The sequence below is a fragment of the Haliotis asinina genome, chromosome 12 (assembly GCF_037392515.1).
Source record: "Haliotis asinina isolate JCU_RB_2024 chromosome 12, JCU_Hal_asi_v2, whole genome shotgun sequence".
NCBI lineage: Eukaryota > Metazoa > Mollusca > Gastropoda > Lepetellida > Haliotidae > Haliotis > Haliotis asinina.
In genome coordinates, this window is record NC_090291.1 from 13,798,407 (window position 1) to 13,817,781 (window position 19,375).

At 40.1% G+C, this 19,375-nt stretch overlaps 1 protein-coding gene across 1 annotated transcript in view; it reads right to left on the reverse strand.

Annotated features, from left to right (window-relative positions):
- LOC137259047 (DNA replication licensing factor mcm4-A-like) overlaps positions 1-19,375 on the reverse strand; it is a 305,374-nt gene that overhangs the window by 216,640 nt on the left and 69,359 nt on the right. The window lies entirely within an intron of this gene.

A 19,375-nucleotide genomic window follows, 5' to 3' on the forward strand; every position in this document is an offset into this window, starting at 1 on the left:
ACTTGATGTATTGAACGAGTTCTTTCATTCCAACCATGAAGGGACCAGTGAAGGTCCCGGGGTAGAATACACCTTCCGCAACCCATGCTTGCCATAAAAGCTGACTATGCTTGTCGTAAGAGGCGACTAACAGGATCGATTGGTCAGGCTCGCTGACTTGGGTGACACATGTCATCGGTTCCAGATTGCGCACATCGATGCTCATGTAGTTGAGCACTGGATTGTGTGGTCCAGACTCGATTATTTACAGACCGCCGCCATATAGCTGGAACATTGCTGAGTGCAGCGTAAAACTAAACTCACTCCAACCACGACCTTTCCTTGTTCAATACGTGTGCTTCATACGACGTAAGATGTTCTATATTTATTGCATAGTATCCTTTTTATGACTGTCTTATTTTAACTTTAAGCATCATTATCTCAATGTGACCTTAGTATCATTCCGCGCAAGTGACGTACATACAAGTGAGATCGCTTGCCTTCGGCTGACGTCATCCACCAAATGTTAGGGTACAATTAGTGGAGCCATTTTCTCGTCCATCTTCGGAATATAAAGAAATAAATCGATGCATCATGTCAAACTGATTTTGCATGTGTGAAAACATTACTGATGGTTGCATCTTAAGGAAGACTGTCACACAACATCGTCATTCCGCGGTTTTAAAGGTATTTTGGAGTACTGAACATAGGTTTTGTGGAAGACACGTGTGACCCAATCGTCCAGTGCGCTGCTGTTCTTTATGTAGTACACGAAACTGATCAAACAGATTTGAACCCGATATTTGTCATGATTTACTCATACACGAGGGTTGCAGCACCTGAACAGTGCCTACCGTCTGTTCGCTTGACGATTGTCTGGTGAAGACCACAACGAAAGTAGTCAAGTCATAAGCTGCTACAGGCAGATCATCCTCATCTTCATCCTCATTCTTGTTGGCGTCGTCATCATTATCCTCACCGTCGTCGTCATATTCAAGTCATCAGCGTCGTTGTCATCGTCTTCGTCATCACCCTCACATCATCAGAGTCATCATCATCATCATCATCATCATCATTTGTCAAATTCCGTTGAAATCTTGTGATGGCTAAACGCAGCCTTGCTCTGATTATGCTTCCAAGTAGTAGAGATTACCAAGTGCATCACATCGGAAACATCCCAAGATTGCAAGACGTCATGATATAATCGTTATGCATGTCTATTTGCTAAAAAAACAACATGCACAGGCAGATTTGTAAAATGATCAGAGTATCAAAACCGTGATAGTTTGGTAGAACAGAAAAAATACCTTTAATATTTGTTAGTTTTCGCGTATCCTATTAGACACGAACGCCAAAGTGTCAAAACGACTCGACGGAGTCTCCAAAGAGCTTATATGATATACGAATTGTTGCTCTAAGAATGTGAGGGCAGTTGGATGGCCGACTGGTTATATAAAAGTGGCACAAAATCTCACATTCTCACTCAAAGTACCTGAAAGGATTTCATGAACAATGACACAGCGAAAGAACTTGTCTCCAAAATATTTTACAACTGAAAAGTGAGTACATCATCATAGTATAATATCTTTTTTCAAATATTAACATAACAAGTGTGAGCATTATTTTAGAATATGTACATTACAACGGAGCGAGTGAGATTGAGCTGTGTCATACGTTGGTGCGATCGTTTCAAGAGCCCCACCCCTTCACTTCCAACAAATCCAGTCAGAAGTGTTGACTCCCATTTCCCTCAACCACTAGACTACCGTCCTCCACCGACACGGGACGCAACCCACGGTAAACAGGTTGCCAAATTCGGCCGCTCCTTGTTACCAGCAGTGGGGTGCTATGACCCTTGTTGACCCGGATCCACACAGGGATTGGCGAGCTCTTAACGTTACCCAGCACCCACCACGAGGAGGTGGCTCGCCATGGGTGCCAAATTATAGTGGAGTTGTAGTGAGTGACTTTGGTGTGATCTTTTCATGAATTCCCACCCACTCACTTCCAACAAAGCCAGTTAGAGTCAGAAGTTTTGACTGACCTTCCCAACTAAGAATCACGGAGAACATAAATGTGGGTCAAACGTCGCTGCTGACTAATCTTGTGACGAAGACTTATACTGGTGACAATCATCCACGAGAATGCCTTTCTCTTGAATCAATCCTAACATGTCAGTGAACTCCTTGCTGTTATGTTTTGAGAGATACAACCAGACATTTATGTCGAAAGACTTTACTTCTGCCCACCACCTATCTCATAAGTATTCCCGATGATAAATTATAGGATTTTAATAAAGTCTACAACGTAAAAATAGAAATGAACGGCCTAGATGTCCGTGTCCACTGTTCAATATTCACAGAGACAATATCTAGTGCTTACCGGTGATACATCATCTTGACATATGAACTCGATTATTTTTTTTTTTGTTTACATGGCTGATTGTAGCTTGACCGTTTGCCTGCTCTCATTTGTGGCATCGAAGATAAAATGTGTAAACAGAGTATAAAACGGCACTTGACTCGTCTTGTCAGTATTTGTAGTTCTTACGAAAACTAGGGTCCGATTCACTATAAAGGCGTAAAATTTCGGAACTTGGAACTATGTAATTATTGCATTTCATGGTATTAGACCAATAACATTAAACAAGTAAGAAAAGACATTGCTTCGTGCATGGTAGTCAATATACATTCAGACACCTTTGCATTATTTCATTTCGACATAACCCGTGAAGGTCCCGGGGTAGAAGAGGCCTCCAGCAACCCATGCTTGCCATAAAAGGCGACTATGCTTGTCGTAAGAGGCGACTAACGGGCTCGGGTGGTCAGGTTTGCTGATTTGGTTGACACATGTCATCGGTTCCCAATTCCGCAGATCGATGGTCATGTTGTTGATCAGTGGATTGTCTGGTCGAGACTCGATTATTTACAGACCGCCACCATATAGCCGGAATATTGCTGAGTGCGCCGTAAAACTAAACTCACTCACTCACTCATTTCGGTACCTTGTGTCAGATGGACTCACGTGCTACTGTCAGGCGGGGAATAACTTATTGGTGATAACATTCAACTTGTTTGAAAAACATTTGAACTATTCGAAAGTTATAGAACAGTCTTTAAGAAAAGAAAACTAAATGAGCGCTGGCATTCATGAAAAGATCATACGAAGAAGAAAAATGGTAACAGATAACGAGAGGAAGTAACCTACATTGCGAAGCTAGGCGTGTGTGACTGTGATTCTCTTGTCACAAGGGACACAGACAGGGGAACCTCACTGATAAATGTATGTGGAAAACGCGTTTGGCAAGTTCTATATTGCCGCATTACACCTTAATCACATCTTCTCTGACATCCAAAACAACGTAACCAAGAGTTTCCGTAACTTGATGAATTTCTTTTGTTGTTACTTCGCTGTTCCACTTCGGATTAACTGTCTGATATATTCTGTGACTTAGAGTGATGTGTGAGATGTGGGGAAATCAGGATCGGCTTTAGGATCGGCCTTTGTATTACTTTGTCGACCTGACTTAGTGCCAAAATTAGGCCTTTATAGAGCTCATTCTGCAGTTCTGAGATGTCATGTTTGTTCAAGTGCTTAAAAGTAGAAGTAAGAATAAGGAAAGATTGCTTATATTTTGATTGGCGTTTCTTGGGTGACTTTGCGTCAGCTGTGAAAATAGATCAGGCTTTCAGGTAGTCTGGAAGATATGATATTTGTTCCAAAACGAATAGCAGTTAAAGCCTTGCCACCATCCATACCTAAAATGTGTGCATGTTGATACATCATCTGATTTGTGTCCGACCTTTAAACCCAGAAAGAAAGGTCTACCTCAGATCTAATGAATAGTGAAAAGGGGTGGGGATGGGTGTTGATTAACCAGAGGTCGGTAGGAAGATACCATGTCTTACTCAAAGTTACATTCTGAAATATGAATCTAGATCCAGTCCATAGTGTCAGTGTACGTTTTGTGTGGAGTGTTTCTTGTTAAGAGGATGGACGTCACTATTACAGGCTGAATTGGATACCTTTAAACCTGATGTAGCTGTATACTGAAGTAAGAATTACATCGGCATTGTTTGAGCCTCTACGTACCAAACATTTGGTGGAAATGATCTAAAGAATTCAAATCATAGTAGCAGTGTTTGACGGCTTGTATATCTAATTTCTCACATGTTTTCCATTTACTCCGGTATGTACAACTGCACCAGACAAATACATAAAGCAAAAAAACCCCGGTTTTTATGCAGTCTATGTCTACAAAATGTATGCAATATGGTTTTGAATAAGAAGTCTCAAGGTTCATTTGTGCCTCGACAATATTTAAGTGATCTACACACAGTGGGCCATCAATCGAGTCGGTAAAAACCTTGAAGAAACATCAATTTAACACAGAATAATGTGACTGTCAAAACCTTGTGGAACACGCTGATCTGTATTACACTGGCCAGACGGAGTTGAACCAACACGGCTACTAAAGTAGATGTAAATGGAGGCAAACGGACTCCCACTTCCAAAGCATAAAGCTCTCTCTAAATTCCGTGCTTCCAAGTTGTCTAATAAGTTGTTTTTTCTTAATCGAGAAAAAAATCAAGATGTTTCTTATATGTATCTACACTGGATTTTTTGTGAACGATCTAAAGCCCACCAGGTGATCAATTACATTTTTAACGGAAACAATACTGTATTTCTGTCCCAAGATAATTGGTTGTCAAATGCCAGGTAAACCCATTATTCACCAGAAGCTCCATGGGTTTGCAAATGCGGCCAGAGAGAGATACACGGCTGTAGATTCGTGTGATCCCATGCGAGTGAGTGAGTCTAGGTTTACGCCGCACTCAGCAATATTCCAGCTATACGCCGACGGTCTGTAAATAATCGAGTCTGGACCAGACAGTCCATTTAACAACATCATGAACATCCATCTACGCAAATGGAAACCGATGTCATGCGCCAACCAAGTCAGCGAGCCTGACCACCCGATCCCGTTAGTCGCCTCTTACGACGCTTTTTATGGCAAGCATGGGTTGCTGAAGGCCTATTCCACCCCGGACTTTCACGTGTCGATCCCGTGCTAGATGTGTAATAGGCAAGTAGGGTGAAACTTGCCAAAAACTATTTTCAAATATTTTAAACTATAGTTAAGAGCGTCTGGAGAAATGTTCCAGGCAAGCAGTTTGCCATAGGTGTGTATTGTTCGATCTAGTGACAGTAATATGAACTTGCTTAAGGGCGGTATTAATCTCATTAGTAAAAATACTTCACATGAGTTTAATCGTCATCATTATCGGAATATATTTTCAGCTCCTAATTTTGTTGGAAGCCCTGAAATGTAAGATTATATTTCAATGATGAAGAATACTTAGCTAATGTTACAGCTAATTTACTGGCGATGTCAGATAATAAATCATGGCCTCATTGAGACAACGAATTTTTGCTTAATTAGAATTACCTTTAATTCTTCGAGTCATATTATGCAAATTCATTATGGGTGTACTGAGATTGTTAGTGGCTGTACCCTCAAAGCGGGTATTGTAAAAGTATTGTAAAATTATTGTCCTCCTGTGAGGGTACGTAAGTCCAAACCTTTCAAGTCAACTTAAAGTTACCAGGCTTTTTGAACTTAGTATTGTTGTTATTTCAATTTGTTATACTGTCCTTCGTTGACAAACTTTTAAAATATGCATATATTCCATTTAAATGTTCTCGTCACGATATGGCTGAGATAGTGCCGATGTGACGTTAAATATTAACTCACTCATCATGGGTGTAAGTAAAAATAATATTGAATTAATAATTTCTCCAAGACTGACTTTTCGTTGCTAAGTCATTGTTTGAACGGGTGCACAGAAGGCTGAAATGTTATCTCACCGCTATAGTTTCCAGTTTTCTAAAGAAGAGAGCAAAGGGTTTAAAATACGTGTCTGTTTGTTTTGGTAAGACACCACCTTGTTGATGGTGGCTCATTAGTAGGCATTACATATTTAACCAACTGAAGGCATAAATTGGTAACAGAATTAGACATACACATAGCTTCATGTGGCATTTAATAAAAGGAAATGAACAACAGAAACAAATTAGTGACTAGTACACATTTTGCCGTTGGTACCATGCTTGCAGTGAGTGAGTGAGATAAGTTTTACACTGCACTCAGCAGTACCATGCCTACATGCCTTAAATGGTAATGATGGACAGAACGTGTGGACTTATCGTTTAAGGTACCGGAAATCGCTATTCAGTACCATGGGACGCCAGAAACCAGTGACCGTACGTTTCAATCAAGGCTCGCGCCGATTATTTCTTGGAAGTTTGTCCACCACATCTGAGACATTCGGAACTTGAATCATTTGGGCTTTTATCCCGTGTAACGCTCAAAGCTTCCTGATAAAAGAACAACAACAACAACACTCACGTACTCAGACGCCCGAGTGCGGAATCCAACGCACAGGAGGCGTTTGTAAAATCCTATTTCAGATTAGCTGCGAGGATTTTATTCTTATCTTTGTCATCCTTGCCCTTGTCCTTTTCCATCTCGACCCGTGAAGGTCCCGGGGTAGAATAGGCCTTCAGCAACCCATGCTTGCCATAAAAGGCGACTCAGCTTGTCGTAGGAGGCGACTAACGGGCTCGGGTGGTCAGGCTCGCTGGCTTGGTTGCCATATGTCATCGGTTCCCAATTCCGCAGATCGATGCTCATGTTGTTGATCACTGGATTGTCTGGTCCAGACTCTATTATTTACAGACCGCCACCATATAGCTGGAATATTGCTGAGTGCGGCGTAAAACTAAACTCACTCACTCACTCACTTTTCCATCTCGCCCTTGCCCTTGTCCTTTTCCATCTCGTCCTTGCCCTTCATTGTTGTTACTGCTCATTAAGAAGTAGTTGAAAAATATCATGACTTTTGAAAATATCAAATCTTACAATCATGTGCATTAAGAGTGAGTGAGTGAGTGAGTTTAGTTTTACGTCGCACTTAGCAATATTCCAGCTATATGGCGACGGTCTGTAAATAATCGAGTCTGGACCAGACAATCCAGTGATCAACAACATGAGCATCGATCTGCGCAATTGGGAACCGATGACATGTGTCAACCAAGTCAGCTAGTCTGACCACCCGATCCCGTTAGTCGCCTCTTACGACAAGCATAGTCACCTTTTATGGCAAGTATGGGTTGCTGAAGGCCTACTCTACCCCGGGACCTTCACGGGTCATGTGCATTAAGACATATGTACTAAACTACAAAGTATATATATACTCTTACGGTTAAGAATTTACCGTGACAAACCTTGTAAGAAATCCCCTTGTGAACCAGAACAACAGAACACAGACAAGTCATAAACGTTCAAATTGTTATTACGCAACGAGAGCAAGGTATACAAAGTCACAAGTCAATATAACAATGCTGATTACAAATACGATTCAAGAGAGACAAAATCTAAGGCAATATATATATATATATATATATATATATATATATATATATATATATATATATATATATATATATTGCAAACTCACCAACGTCTTGGTGTGAACAGCTATGCAGAATGTAAACACTGCGATTGGTGTGACAGCAGATAATGTAGATTCAGGCGTTGACGGATGCAGAAGATATGAACTCCGGAAATGTCCGTGTCGCAACACGACAACTAGCCTATTTATATACATGTATCCATTTCCCGATAGTTCGGGCACAAACGAACATCGTCAACACTGTAGAATGCACTAGCATGTCTCCCGGAAGTAAACACATCGAAAACTATGAGCAGATAAATTCCGGAAAACCAGAATCCTACGTGTTGACCAGCTATTAAAACGAAATATGACCCACCATGATTATTATTCAAAACACGAATTATTACTGAATTAATAACAAAAATATACAGAAAATACATACTCGTAACAATACTGAAAGCCATTAGAAACCCATAACCCATTCTAATTATATAAGTTTTACTGACGTGAATGGTGAACCCAAACTGTAGTATGAATCACTAACCATGTTACCTGAAAAGCATGCAAAGTGAGAGCAGCACGCATGTAGGTGCAGTCATGTGACACATGAAGATCACATAACCACGAATTGTCATGTAGCGTATGGACAGATGACACAATTGATACGATACTTGAGCAGGGCTGAACTTACAATTTTCCTGTAAGAATAACATGTTTTGCTGATTTTGTAATGCTTCGATTATCGTCTTTTGAGAGAGAACTAGCCGTGGATTTGCTTAATGGTGGATAATCAACCCATGCAGTGGGGTGCAGTGCAACCCCGTCACATGATGACAATGGTTAGACTCTCCCAGCGCCTTTAATAAACAGGCAGCACATGTGCCCGTCAAGGTCCGGGACAACCACGCGTCACGACCCCATGTCAAGGCTATTACATCCAGGTCACCCATCTGAGGAATCGGTTCCATAGAGCGGTGAGGACAACTTCAGCATTCCGTGGGAGAAGGGGGGCATCAGTCCTCAAACTGTGAGACGCCGTTTCCGTGAGAGAGGGACATGTACACATCAACCTCATGTTGTCCAATTCTGACACGTAGACGTCGTCAGGCATGTCGCCGGTGGACACTGAGAGCGTGGGAAGGAGTCCACACGCATGCAGATTCCACCTCAGCCACGCTGATGGGGGTTTGCATGTGTGGCGTAGACCCGGTGAGCGTTACGCCAATTGCTGTGTTTTGGAGGCTAATCGCCTGATGATTTGGGGCGAATTATCAGTGTGTTTGACCCGACCCCTTGCATGTCTTTCGAGGCCGTGGTACCGCCCAAACGTACACGCAGGACATTGTAAGACCCCATTATCCCTCACATGATGGCCCATCAACGTCTGTACACTCTGCACCAAGATAACGCCTTACCCCAAACCATACCATGAACTTCCTGCAGCAGAACATCAATGTCATGCAATGGCTATCGCTCTCCTCTCAATTGGCACCCATCGAACATGTCTGGGATGAGATACTGAGGAGAAATGCCAATATGACGCCTCCTCTGAACTTGCAGCACTTGGAGGCGTTTCTCCGCTGGATATGGCACACATCCCTCAGGATTTCTTCAGGACGCTCATCTTTTCTCTCAGGCGAGGTGTGTGGTTGTTATTGATGGTAATGGTGGACACACACAATACTGACCTCGTCTTCCTACTTGTTTTTTTTACCTGTGTGAGATTTTCACTTAACCCAGTCTCTGTTTAAGCCACTTTGTCCTGATCAATTATCAGTTTTGTCCCTTAAAAATTCTTCGGTGACAAAACGCAACTAAGAAATATGCCCAATCTGTCAGTGATGCGTTTTTAATGGCTTTCAGTATATTTTCAAAATGCCAACAAAATACACCTCAATGGCAATGGCAAGGAAAACAGTGCCATGCCCTACTTTTGTATTTGAGATAGTCGTATGAACAGCCTTGAAGTACTTTATCCTTCAACTTTTGTCTACAGATGCCTGAAAATTCAATTGTGTTACACATGTCACACATCACTGTTATGATATTACTTTTTCACTTTCATCAGTACGAGAAGTATGTAATAGGTATCTTCATATTTTCTAACATGACAATGGTGATTTAACGTTTGATTATACATTGTGCCCAAAAGGCATGACACTGCATGTTGATGGCGTCCTGAAGATGTTGGCCAATCATTATGTTTCAATCCTTATTTACTGGGTGATATTTGGTTTATCATTCTTCGAAAATGGCGAGTAGTGTATGCAAGTATTATCTGATTATTACACCCGAAGAACTGCAGTATTAATGTAGGTTTCAATAGCTGTGGTTCTCCTCTTGTCAGAATGGCTTTAGTTATATACCCTTAACATTTCTATCACAGATGTATAACAGAATACCATTAGTAACTTTGATTAAGTTTTCTAGAAACAAATAATCGGTTTTGCGTGAGAATATTTCATTCCCTTCAAAACTTTAAAGAAGTTAATATATTAATGTCTTCGAGGCTAATGATCAACCATTTGAAACCCACCTTAGAAGAGAACATGGTAAAGCAAACTGTTGTGAAGAAACACGAAAAACTTCTTGCCTTACATCATGGGCTATTTCCTGCCATGTTAAGCATGAATATGTGGCATGACTTTAAGGGACACTGAGGGTATTGAAAAAACGAAAAAAACACACCAAGAAACAATGCAAAACAAATAAGAACCAAACAAAGAAAGAAACAAAAATCAATTTGAAAAAAAATAATAAAACAACTGAACAAAACTCGGACGCGTCCTAGAGGCGGGATATAACCCAGATATTATGTTCAAAAACGTGTAACTCGTCAATTAATTATTCATTTGTAGGGCGAACATTGCACGACCAAATGACAAATGAAATGAAATGAAACTTGAACGTTGGGCTAAATGTTTTCGTGATCTGAATTATTTCAGAAAGCTATTAAGTCATTACGCATAACTAGAGGGGACGTTCCCATCGCGTTTGTAATGTTACTTGAGTGTATTTTCTGTAATTTGGATTATTATTGATTAACTGATAGTATTATTGGGTCACAGTGTTTAGAGTTTTGAGTGATAGTTATGGAAACATTTCGTATCACGGAAATAGTATTTTAGCGGCACGCCTTTTTAGGTAGCACTTTAGCGTTACCTGCCTTTAGGCGTTCTTCTGCATATGAGTATATGTTTTTAGCTCTTGGTAAACACGAGGCCGAAAGTCCAAAGTTAAAGTCAGTGACTGTGTTTGGCTGGTTGTTGTGTTGACTCGCACACGGACGTACGCTCAGAGTAATACAGGAGTCATCATGCGGCCTATGTACATCTGTCTGCCTCTTCGCCAACATCGACCTACACAAAACTGCCCACTCGCCCTGTAACATTCAGTACAACAGTTTCTCACTCTCAAACCAAGACTTTGATGGGTTGTTATTATGTATTTGTGACCAGTTACTGTAGATTTGACTCAGTTGCATTGTACTAGAAACTTCAATTGTGAATCATTGTATCTTGCTCTTGTCTGCGCAATACACAATACTGAATATTGAATAATGTCTGCGATATATTTTGCGTGTTCAGAGGGGATTTCTTAAACCTTTTGTCACGGCAAACTATTAACCGTAACATAATATATACATATAATTTTGTCAAAGTCACCCCGAAGTAGATATGCTCCTCGTCGTTCTCAATTACCATGTCCTCCATCTCGGAGAGAAACAAACCACCTCAGAGCAGAACGCTTTCGTCGCTCAATTACTCCGATCGACTGAAAAGCTCTGTATCCGCAGCTTGTATGGAGCGTTAGTTGATGAACAGTAGCATTACAAAAACAATACTTTCAAGGCATTTACAATTACCCATGTTTTCCGAATGGAAGAGATTTTCATTAGTCGTGGTGTTAGAACATCTCTTTTAGCAATTATCAGTATACCTTTAAGGCTTCTGAATATATGTGCTAATGCACATTCCCTGGGAACTGTTTGGGGGTGTAATGGTATGGTAACTTAAGAATCGATCTGCTTGTAAAACACGCGAAGTAGGCATATCCATATGAATAGCAGATGTCATTTATGTTGTGGAATATCTAAAGGTCTCCAAGTAACAGCAATCACAACTGACATTAACGTTGGATGAAGTGGACAATATTTGGGTTCAGAGATTGGCCAATAACTCCAGTCTCCATCACCAACTACCAGGGACATTGATTCATGCTTTCTGGTGTACCTTGCTTCATTCAAACACAGCCACAGTCATTGCAGTTTTGGTAATACAATGCAGAGTCAAGAAACAAAACCCGTTTCTAATAGTCAACTTTTCTTTCATGTCGAGCAATATTCCAACAGCCCCATTTGTCTTAACAACTTTTAACATTGGAGGTACATGCTCTTAAGCTTGGTACCAAGATTTCAAAGAATGGCTTACTACTCTTGCGCTGAAGGTGTTTGATGAAGGTCGCAAACAGCATCGAACAGCTGTGATACTGCTGAAAAATACACACTCATGATATGTTCAGAATTGTACAGTTGACTCTGCTTTAAGCAGTTATTTATAGATGTTTCGTTTGTCGCTTATATTATACTGTACCTGTTACAATTCTTGCCAGTCTAGTCCATGCAACAGTACTCTAATCCGAAATATTTCAATAAAAACAAGTCAAGTGATCTCTTAAGGTACATAAGGAATAACTAAATGAAAAAGTGTAGCTATTCGATATTGTCAAAACTGCCATATACACAAATATCATTTGTTTCTCATCGACTCTTGCATAACAAACGACCCAATTCAGTAGTATATATGCTTTCATCATACGCATCACGTTACATTTACCGACAGCAGAGGGAGACAAAGGCTACAGATTCATCGTGACGTCATCATGTCATAGTTATTAACGATAGTGTTACAGTATGGTTTCACTGCAGAAATACATTTTGAGATTTTATCAGAAGTTTACAGATTTATACCTTTGAATTGGTTCATACATATTTCCTCCCCCTCTTTCTCTCTATGACTGTTATAACATAAATGAGAAGAAGCACCCACATTACAAAACGTGTGAGAAAAAAAAAAACACGAAAGAAAACACATTGTAGGTGAACAATATCAAAGTCACCAAACAGTCACGTTATACTGAGGAATGCTTTTGTTAGATTTCTTATGTAGTTGATATGCTGGCCTTACCACCAGCTTCATTTGGCATGTCATGTTAAGTATGTTGATAAAACAAATAATGATTGTATTGCTTATATACAATGGTTACATTGTTCTGTTTCTTCATTGTCAGTTGATGCCCCTTCCATATAACAATTCACACACTGCCTTTTCATTCTTTGTAAGGGATTTCACAACCTCTACTTCTAGATCTATGCTGGTTATTTTGAGTCACATCTCTAATGGTTTTAACTTTGTGATCCAATTAACTGGGAGTTTTATCACGATATTGGACCAGATCTGAGTAAACTGCATATGTTGTCGCCAAAGGGGCGATTGAGATGTTATTAACAAGAGGAACGCATCAGTAAAGCGAGTCCTTTCAACATTGCTATTTTTGAACAAGTGTGATGAGATGGTGTTAGAGCTTTAAACATTTCTCTTACAATAATACTTAAAATTAGAGTCCAAACCTGTTTTGGAGAGTATCATCTGGTCGATACTGCTCCCACTTTTGAAGCCACGCCTGTTATGGGGACCCTCTGAAGTCATTTCATATTAGACAGAAAGGACTCTGGTTTAGTCTTGTACTTACTTTGTGAAGTCCAAATGGTTCCCGGAGAAGGGACATCTAATTTTCAAATCACTGGCTTCGTTTTGCCCTCGGAAAAGGACTCATTACAGTGACAATGACAGTGCTTTATTTACAAAGACGATGTCTTCTTATTTCCATTAGGCAGGGAAGAGGAGTGTTTGGGGATGGATTGGAGTGTTATTCATTAATAATTACTAATAAGAGTCTATTCACCTGTGAGAATATATCTATTATGTTCAATCTTATGTTTTGCCTTGACTTTGACCATGATGTGAACGTCTTATATCTTGTGTAAATCAAACGTTAACCATTGCTTTGATCCCCCAAATCTGTCGTCCTTTACCTTCAATGGAAGGAGGTGAGGTGAGGTGTAGACGGCTTTAACAAGACGTCCGACATTACAGCCCAGACATATCGACCTATATCAGCACAATCTTATGTGTCCTTGTACTAGCCCAAACGAAAGTTGTAGTTTAAAATGGATTAACAGCTCAAAGTGTACTGACATTGAGCCAATCAGTATTTGTTCTGGTACTGGTTAAATTAGTATCCGACATTACTGTCCAGAGAAAATGGACTTAGATGAACACGCTTGGGTCTGCTTGTACAAGTCCCCAACAATGCTTTAGTTGAAGCCGCTCAGGCAAAGCGTATGTATTCTTAGCCGAACAGTCCCTAAATGCCAAGCCCCAAAGATAGTAACACATGTTCCTTTTAAAAGTTCGTTCATAAACAGACACGGACTGAACCACCCTACTCTTTCCTCCCTACTCTTTCCTCCCTACTGACGTGGTCATGGAGTCGGTCAGACGTTAATAAGACATGGCAACTGAATTATCCCGAAATTGTACATAATTATCTTTTGCTGATTGTTTCTTGATGCCGGAATAGGCAATGCTCCAGTTGCATAAGCACCCCATGTGAAAAAAGTCTTCTGGACGAGACAATTCAGTGACTGACATAATGGGATCGACAATTTTACAAATCTTCTCTTGCGCCTACTGTGCCCAATGTACGATGTATATGTTTATATTATCCAAGTGGATAATAACAAAACACATGATTCTGTGGTATGAGCCAATGGCCTTATAGCACCTCTGTCTTTCACGACCTGTGAAAGTCCCGGGGTAGAATAGGCCTTCAGCAACCCATGCTTGCCATAAAAGGCGACTGTGCTTGTCTTAAGAGACGACTAACGGGCTCGGGTGGTCAGGATCGCTGACTTGGTTGCCATATGTCATCAGTTCCCAATTGCGCAGATCGATGCTCATGTTGTTGATCACTGGATTGTCTGGTCCAGACTCGAATATTTACAGACCGTCGCCATATAGCTGGAATATTGCTGAGTGCGACGTAAAACTAAACTCACTCACTCTCTCTGTCTTTCACGCAAAGCACAACAGATGAGTCCTTCATAGATCATTATTTATCAAGCGTTTATAAACAGTTTGGACTCCATTGCAGGAATATTTCTAAAAGGGATGTAAAACCTCAGTCACCCATTCACTTAAGGATAAAATATGAATCTAGACATCTGCCCATTAAGTCATAACGAACTGGGTATGACACGAAGTGACAAAGTGGGTCGAGATCCCGTCTAGCCTAACGTGAAAGAAAATGGTGAGTTTCTGCTAATACGCATAGCGATGTAGATCGTCATTGGCATTCAGACTGATTGAATTGTCAAGTTGTAATTGACCTGCCACCGAGCGTCTCCTGTCATCATTGATGAAGATGTCGAGGTGCCAAGGACTGCTTAATAAATTGAAACATGTCATTCTCAAAAACCTACTCTTCCTTGAAGGTAATACTGTAGAGATAGTCATGCTGCGACATTGACAAACTGATTCAATTGTAGCTTGAGATTTGTGGTTTTAAATCAGTTTTATATGCAACATGGTTCATGCGACAGCACCGCAACCAGCCGATTGAAGCGTCTTTTGGGGCAACACATAGTTACAAGTTCCGCATGAACCTCAGTTGTCAAATTGAATCATGTCTTATTTGAAGCGACTTGTGTGAACGCTATCATTACACTGGAGTTATCCAGAACATCACAATATACATTTGTGACACCATTAGATTAACCAGTTTCGAATACCCGTCAAAGCAGATTACAAGCGAACAAACGGCATTGTCGTAATAGTGAGTGAGTAAGTTTAGTTTTACGCCGCACTCATCACTATTCCAGCTATATGCCGGCGGTCTGTAAATAGTCGATCCAGTGATCAACAACATGAGCATCGATCTGCGCAATTGGTAACCGATGACATGTGTCAACCAAGTCAGCGATCCTGACCACCCGAGCCTGTTTGTCGCCCCTTAAGACAAGCCTAGTCGCCTTTTTATGACAAGCATGGGTTGCTGAAGGACTATTCTACCTGGGACCTTCACGGGTCATTGTCGTAATAAAAACGATATGAATAGCTGATTTCGAATCCTCAACTTCGCAAAACCGAGGGACGTGTCCTGTTCTTCAAGATTGTACTCGACACTCACAAATGATCAGAAGTAAGGGATGTGACGCGCTGTCAATGATTTAGTATGGGATAGCGTTCGTTACAAAAGTGTTACAGTGAGTGAGTGAGTTAAGACTTTCAGTCACATCGGCAATATTGCAGCCATATCGTGACTAAACCAAGTTCTAAATATAATAGCAATCATAAATAAATTATTTAAAAAATCAGACTTCAAAGGACAGTAAAACAACATCAGCACATATATAAATGTTGTGACAATCTTTGACAATATAAAAACAGTCTATAGATCACCAACGACTGAAGGTATATCGCCACACTAGGGACCATTGGGACCCAAGGGTGCAATATTTAAGTTTTGAAGTAACTGATAAATGTTACTGAGATTATGATGCCAAGTCATCTACGGTGCCACAGTGTGTTGTGCAGAGTTGCGTCCTTGTGCGCACCAGAAACCTATAGTCCTGGTTGGTATGTGTTCTATTCACAAGTAAATAAGGAAACCGGTCCGGTTTACTGGTACAATATATTGTTATGGAGCACCAGTTATAATGAATACAAGTGTAAATACAAGTATAAATACATGTCATCATTATCGACTTCAAACACTCTCCACATATTTAAGTGCGAGGAAAACATACTTTGCAAGACAGTAATTAATGTACTAATTATCAGATTTAGGAAGCAAATATATTTTTGTGAAGACGGCGAAGTACTGTAACAATAATACATTGGTAGAATACTACTTCTAAGGTCTGAATAAAATTGACATTGCAACAAGAAGTGGTGTTCAGATCCTTGAACATTTACAATGCAAAAAGTGCATCTTCCAACCCCTGTTATTAAGTTTTTGAAGGGCATTTAGAAGTGAAATACATAAGAATGAAGATTTTATGGATATCAACTTCTTTATTATCAGAACACAACGTTTCGGAGTTAATGCTTACTCCTTCATCATTTCGGAGTTAATGCTTACTCCTTCATCCTGATGATGGTTTAGTCACGATATGGCTGCAATATTGCCTGATGCAGGATGCAGGAGTAAGCATTAACTCCGAAATGATGAAGGATGAAGGAGTAAGCATTAACTCCGAAATGATGAAGGATGAAGGAGTAAGCATTAACTCCGAAATGATGAAGGATGAAGGAGTAAGCATTAACTCCGAAACGTTGTGTTCTCATAATAAAGAAGTTGATATCCATAAAATCTTCATTCTGATGAAGGAGTAAGCATTAACTCCGAAACGTTGTGTTCACATAATAAAGAATTTGATATCCATAAAATCTTCATTCTCCCTGTTATTAAGTTCTCATTTAAGAAGTTGAATGTATAGAGTGCTAATAATAATTTTCATATACACCACTTACTTTACTTTGTCTATAAAAACCTAACATAGCGTATTGGACTGAATGTATCAACCATAGTTGCTTGTCAATACCCACACATATTACATACTTCTTACAGACTTTACTGATATCACAATGGCTTGTTCGGCACCCTTTAAGAAATCCTGCTTGTTCCGAGGCCAAAAACTTTCATAATCCTGCCCTTTTTATCTATGGGCGGTATAACTCACAGTCTATTCCTGGAGGTATATTCCAGGTGACAGAATTAAAGCAGAGTTAATCAAAGTAACTGACATATAAATACAAAATGAAGACGCTTTTTTATGAAATACCACACAACAAAAACAAAAACAGCAAACAAACAAAACAAAAAATGTATATATATATAAAAAAAAAAAAATAACATCAACAGTGAAACCTCCTAAAGGGTCCACAGTAGAGTAACAAAATCATAAAAATAACTTTAAAAGTCGACCTCTCCTGCACAAAACATAGTGCCAAGAACTAGTGATTGGAAATGTGTTACCCATTCCGTAGGAGTAATATTATTTTTACAAACATGTGGTCTGGTTTTAAGTGTTGACCAGAAAAGCATAATCTATAGCCCATTTGCATATTGTATTGTCCTCTATAGATTAACGTATAATTACTAGTTTTACATTCTTTTCTGTGATATTCTAGTTGTTTTACTGTCCTTTGTCGACAGGTTTTTATAATACATATATATTCCATTTCAGTGTTATGTTCCCATCACGATATGACTGAAATATTGCCGATGTGACGTTAAACAATAACTCACTCACTCACCCAGAAAAGCATGAGAGAATCATTCAACGTTTGTGATAATACTTCTTTTGCTGGTTTACATAGGTTTTAATAAAAATATCTGGCCGAATGAAACATATCGTTCTCTACTCATTCCACTGTTAAATGCACACAATAATCGTCTCGCTTTAGTGTGGGCGGCTATACAACCATTATCAAACCGAAGGTGAGTCGATAACCTGGTCTGAAGTCGCCGCGCTGAGTCGATCTTTATCTTGTTTGTTTTGCCAGGCTTGCGCTATATGACGTCACAACCCTTTCTTCCCACTAAATCACTTCAGGAAATTCAAGCGACTCCCATCAGGGAGCATGTGCAACAGGTACATTTTCATGGCGCCTTTTTTCTTCCACGGGTCAGCATAACATGACAAATATCGAGTTAAAGCCTCCTCTTTTTGCTCTGTTCAAATGTCGCACCAGATCGTAGTTTGTTCAGTTACAAGAGTCAGAGACCAAAAAAATATAAAGATAGTCAGCTAGATAATTGTCGACATTCCGACATTCAGTTTTTGGCAGGTCGCGTGTGGTGTGCGTCGGCTCTCATCAGCGGCTATATGGCTGTCGTCCTGTTTGGTCCCGTTTGTGTTTTCAGATTTGGCAACAACAAAGTCTGCTCCTGGATTTCACCAATCATTCAATCTGCAATTGTAAAGGAATTTAAACAAAAGTAAAATGCAAGGTAAATTGATGTTAGATTCCTGCAGAAGTTTACTTGTGTCACGTGAGAATCTTTGAATCGTAAGCAACCTGCAAGCCTCTCAGGAGGACAATAATTTTACAATACTTCAACCACCTTTGAGCCACTAACAATTCTAGTTACTAATCTAAACTACCAATCATTAAAATGCATCTATCTCCAGATCATATTACTCCAAATTCAACAATGAAATCGATTTCCTTTAAAAAACAATAATTAAATGAGAACTTACAATGTTAAAGAGATCTGACTTCTTTTACAGTAAAATATGTATCCCTTGTGATGTCACAAACCCATGTTTACCATAAAAGGCGACTATGCTTGTCGTAGGAGGCGACTAACGGGATCGGGTGGTCAGGCTCGCTGACTTGGGTGACACATGTCATCGGTTCCCAGTTGCGCAGATCGATGTTCCTGCTGTAAACACTGGATTATCTGGTCCTGATTCGATTATTTACAGACCGCCGCCATATAGCTGGAAGATTGCTGATTGCGGCGTAAACAAAAATCACTCACTCACTTATACTCAGCAGTATTGAAGAGCCTTCCGCCAAGGACGCTTTCACCATCTTTGAAATCCAAACGAGCCAGAACGTTTCACGATGACAGCGGGGCCCTCTGGAAAGTCAGAACGTCTCATTACACAGACACCTGCGATCCAGTAGGAAGTTTCAAGGCATGCGGTATGTAGTGGTGTGCTTTCCAAGCGTGAATAAAGAAAGAGCTGTCAAATATTTCAATACGGAACACATTTCATGTCCAACGCCATTGTCTTCACAGGAATGGAGCAAGGGTTTCTCATATACCAGTCGCCTTTGAGGGTGTCCCGTGCTGTTCCATTA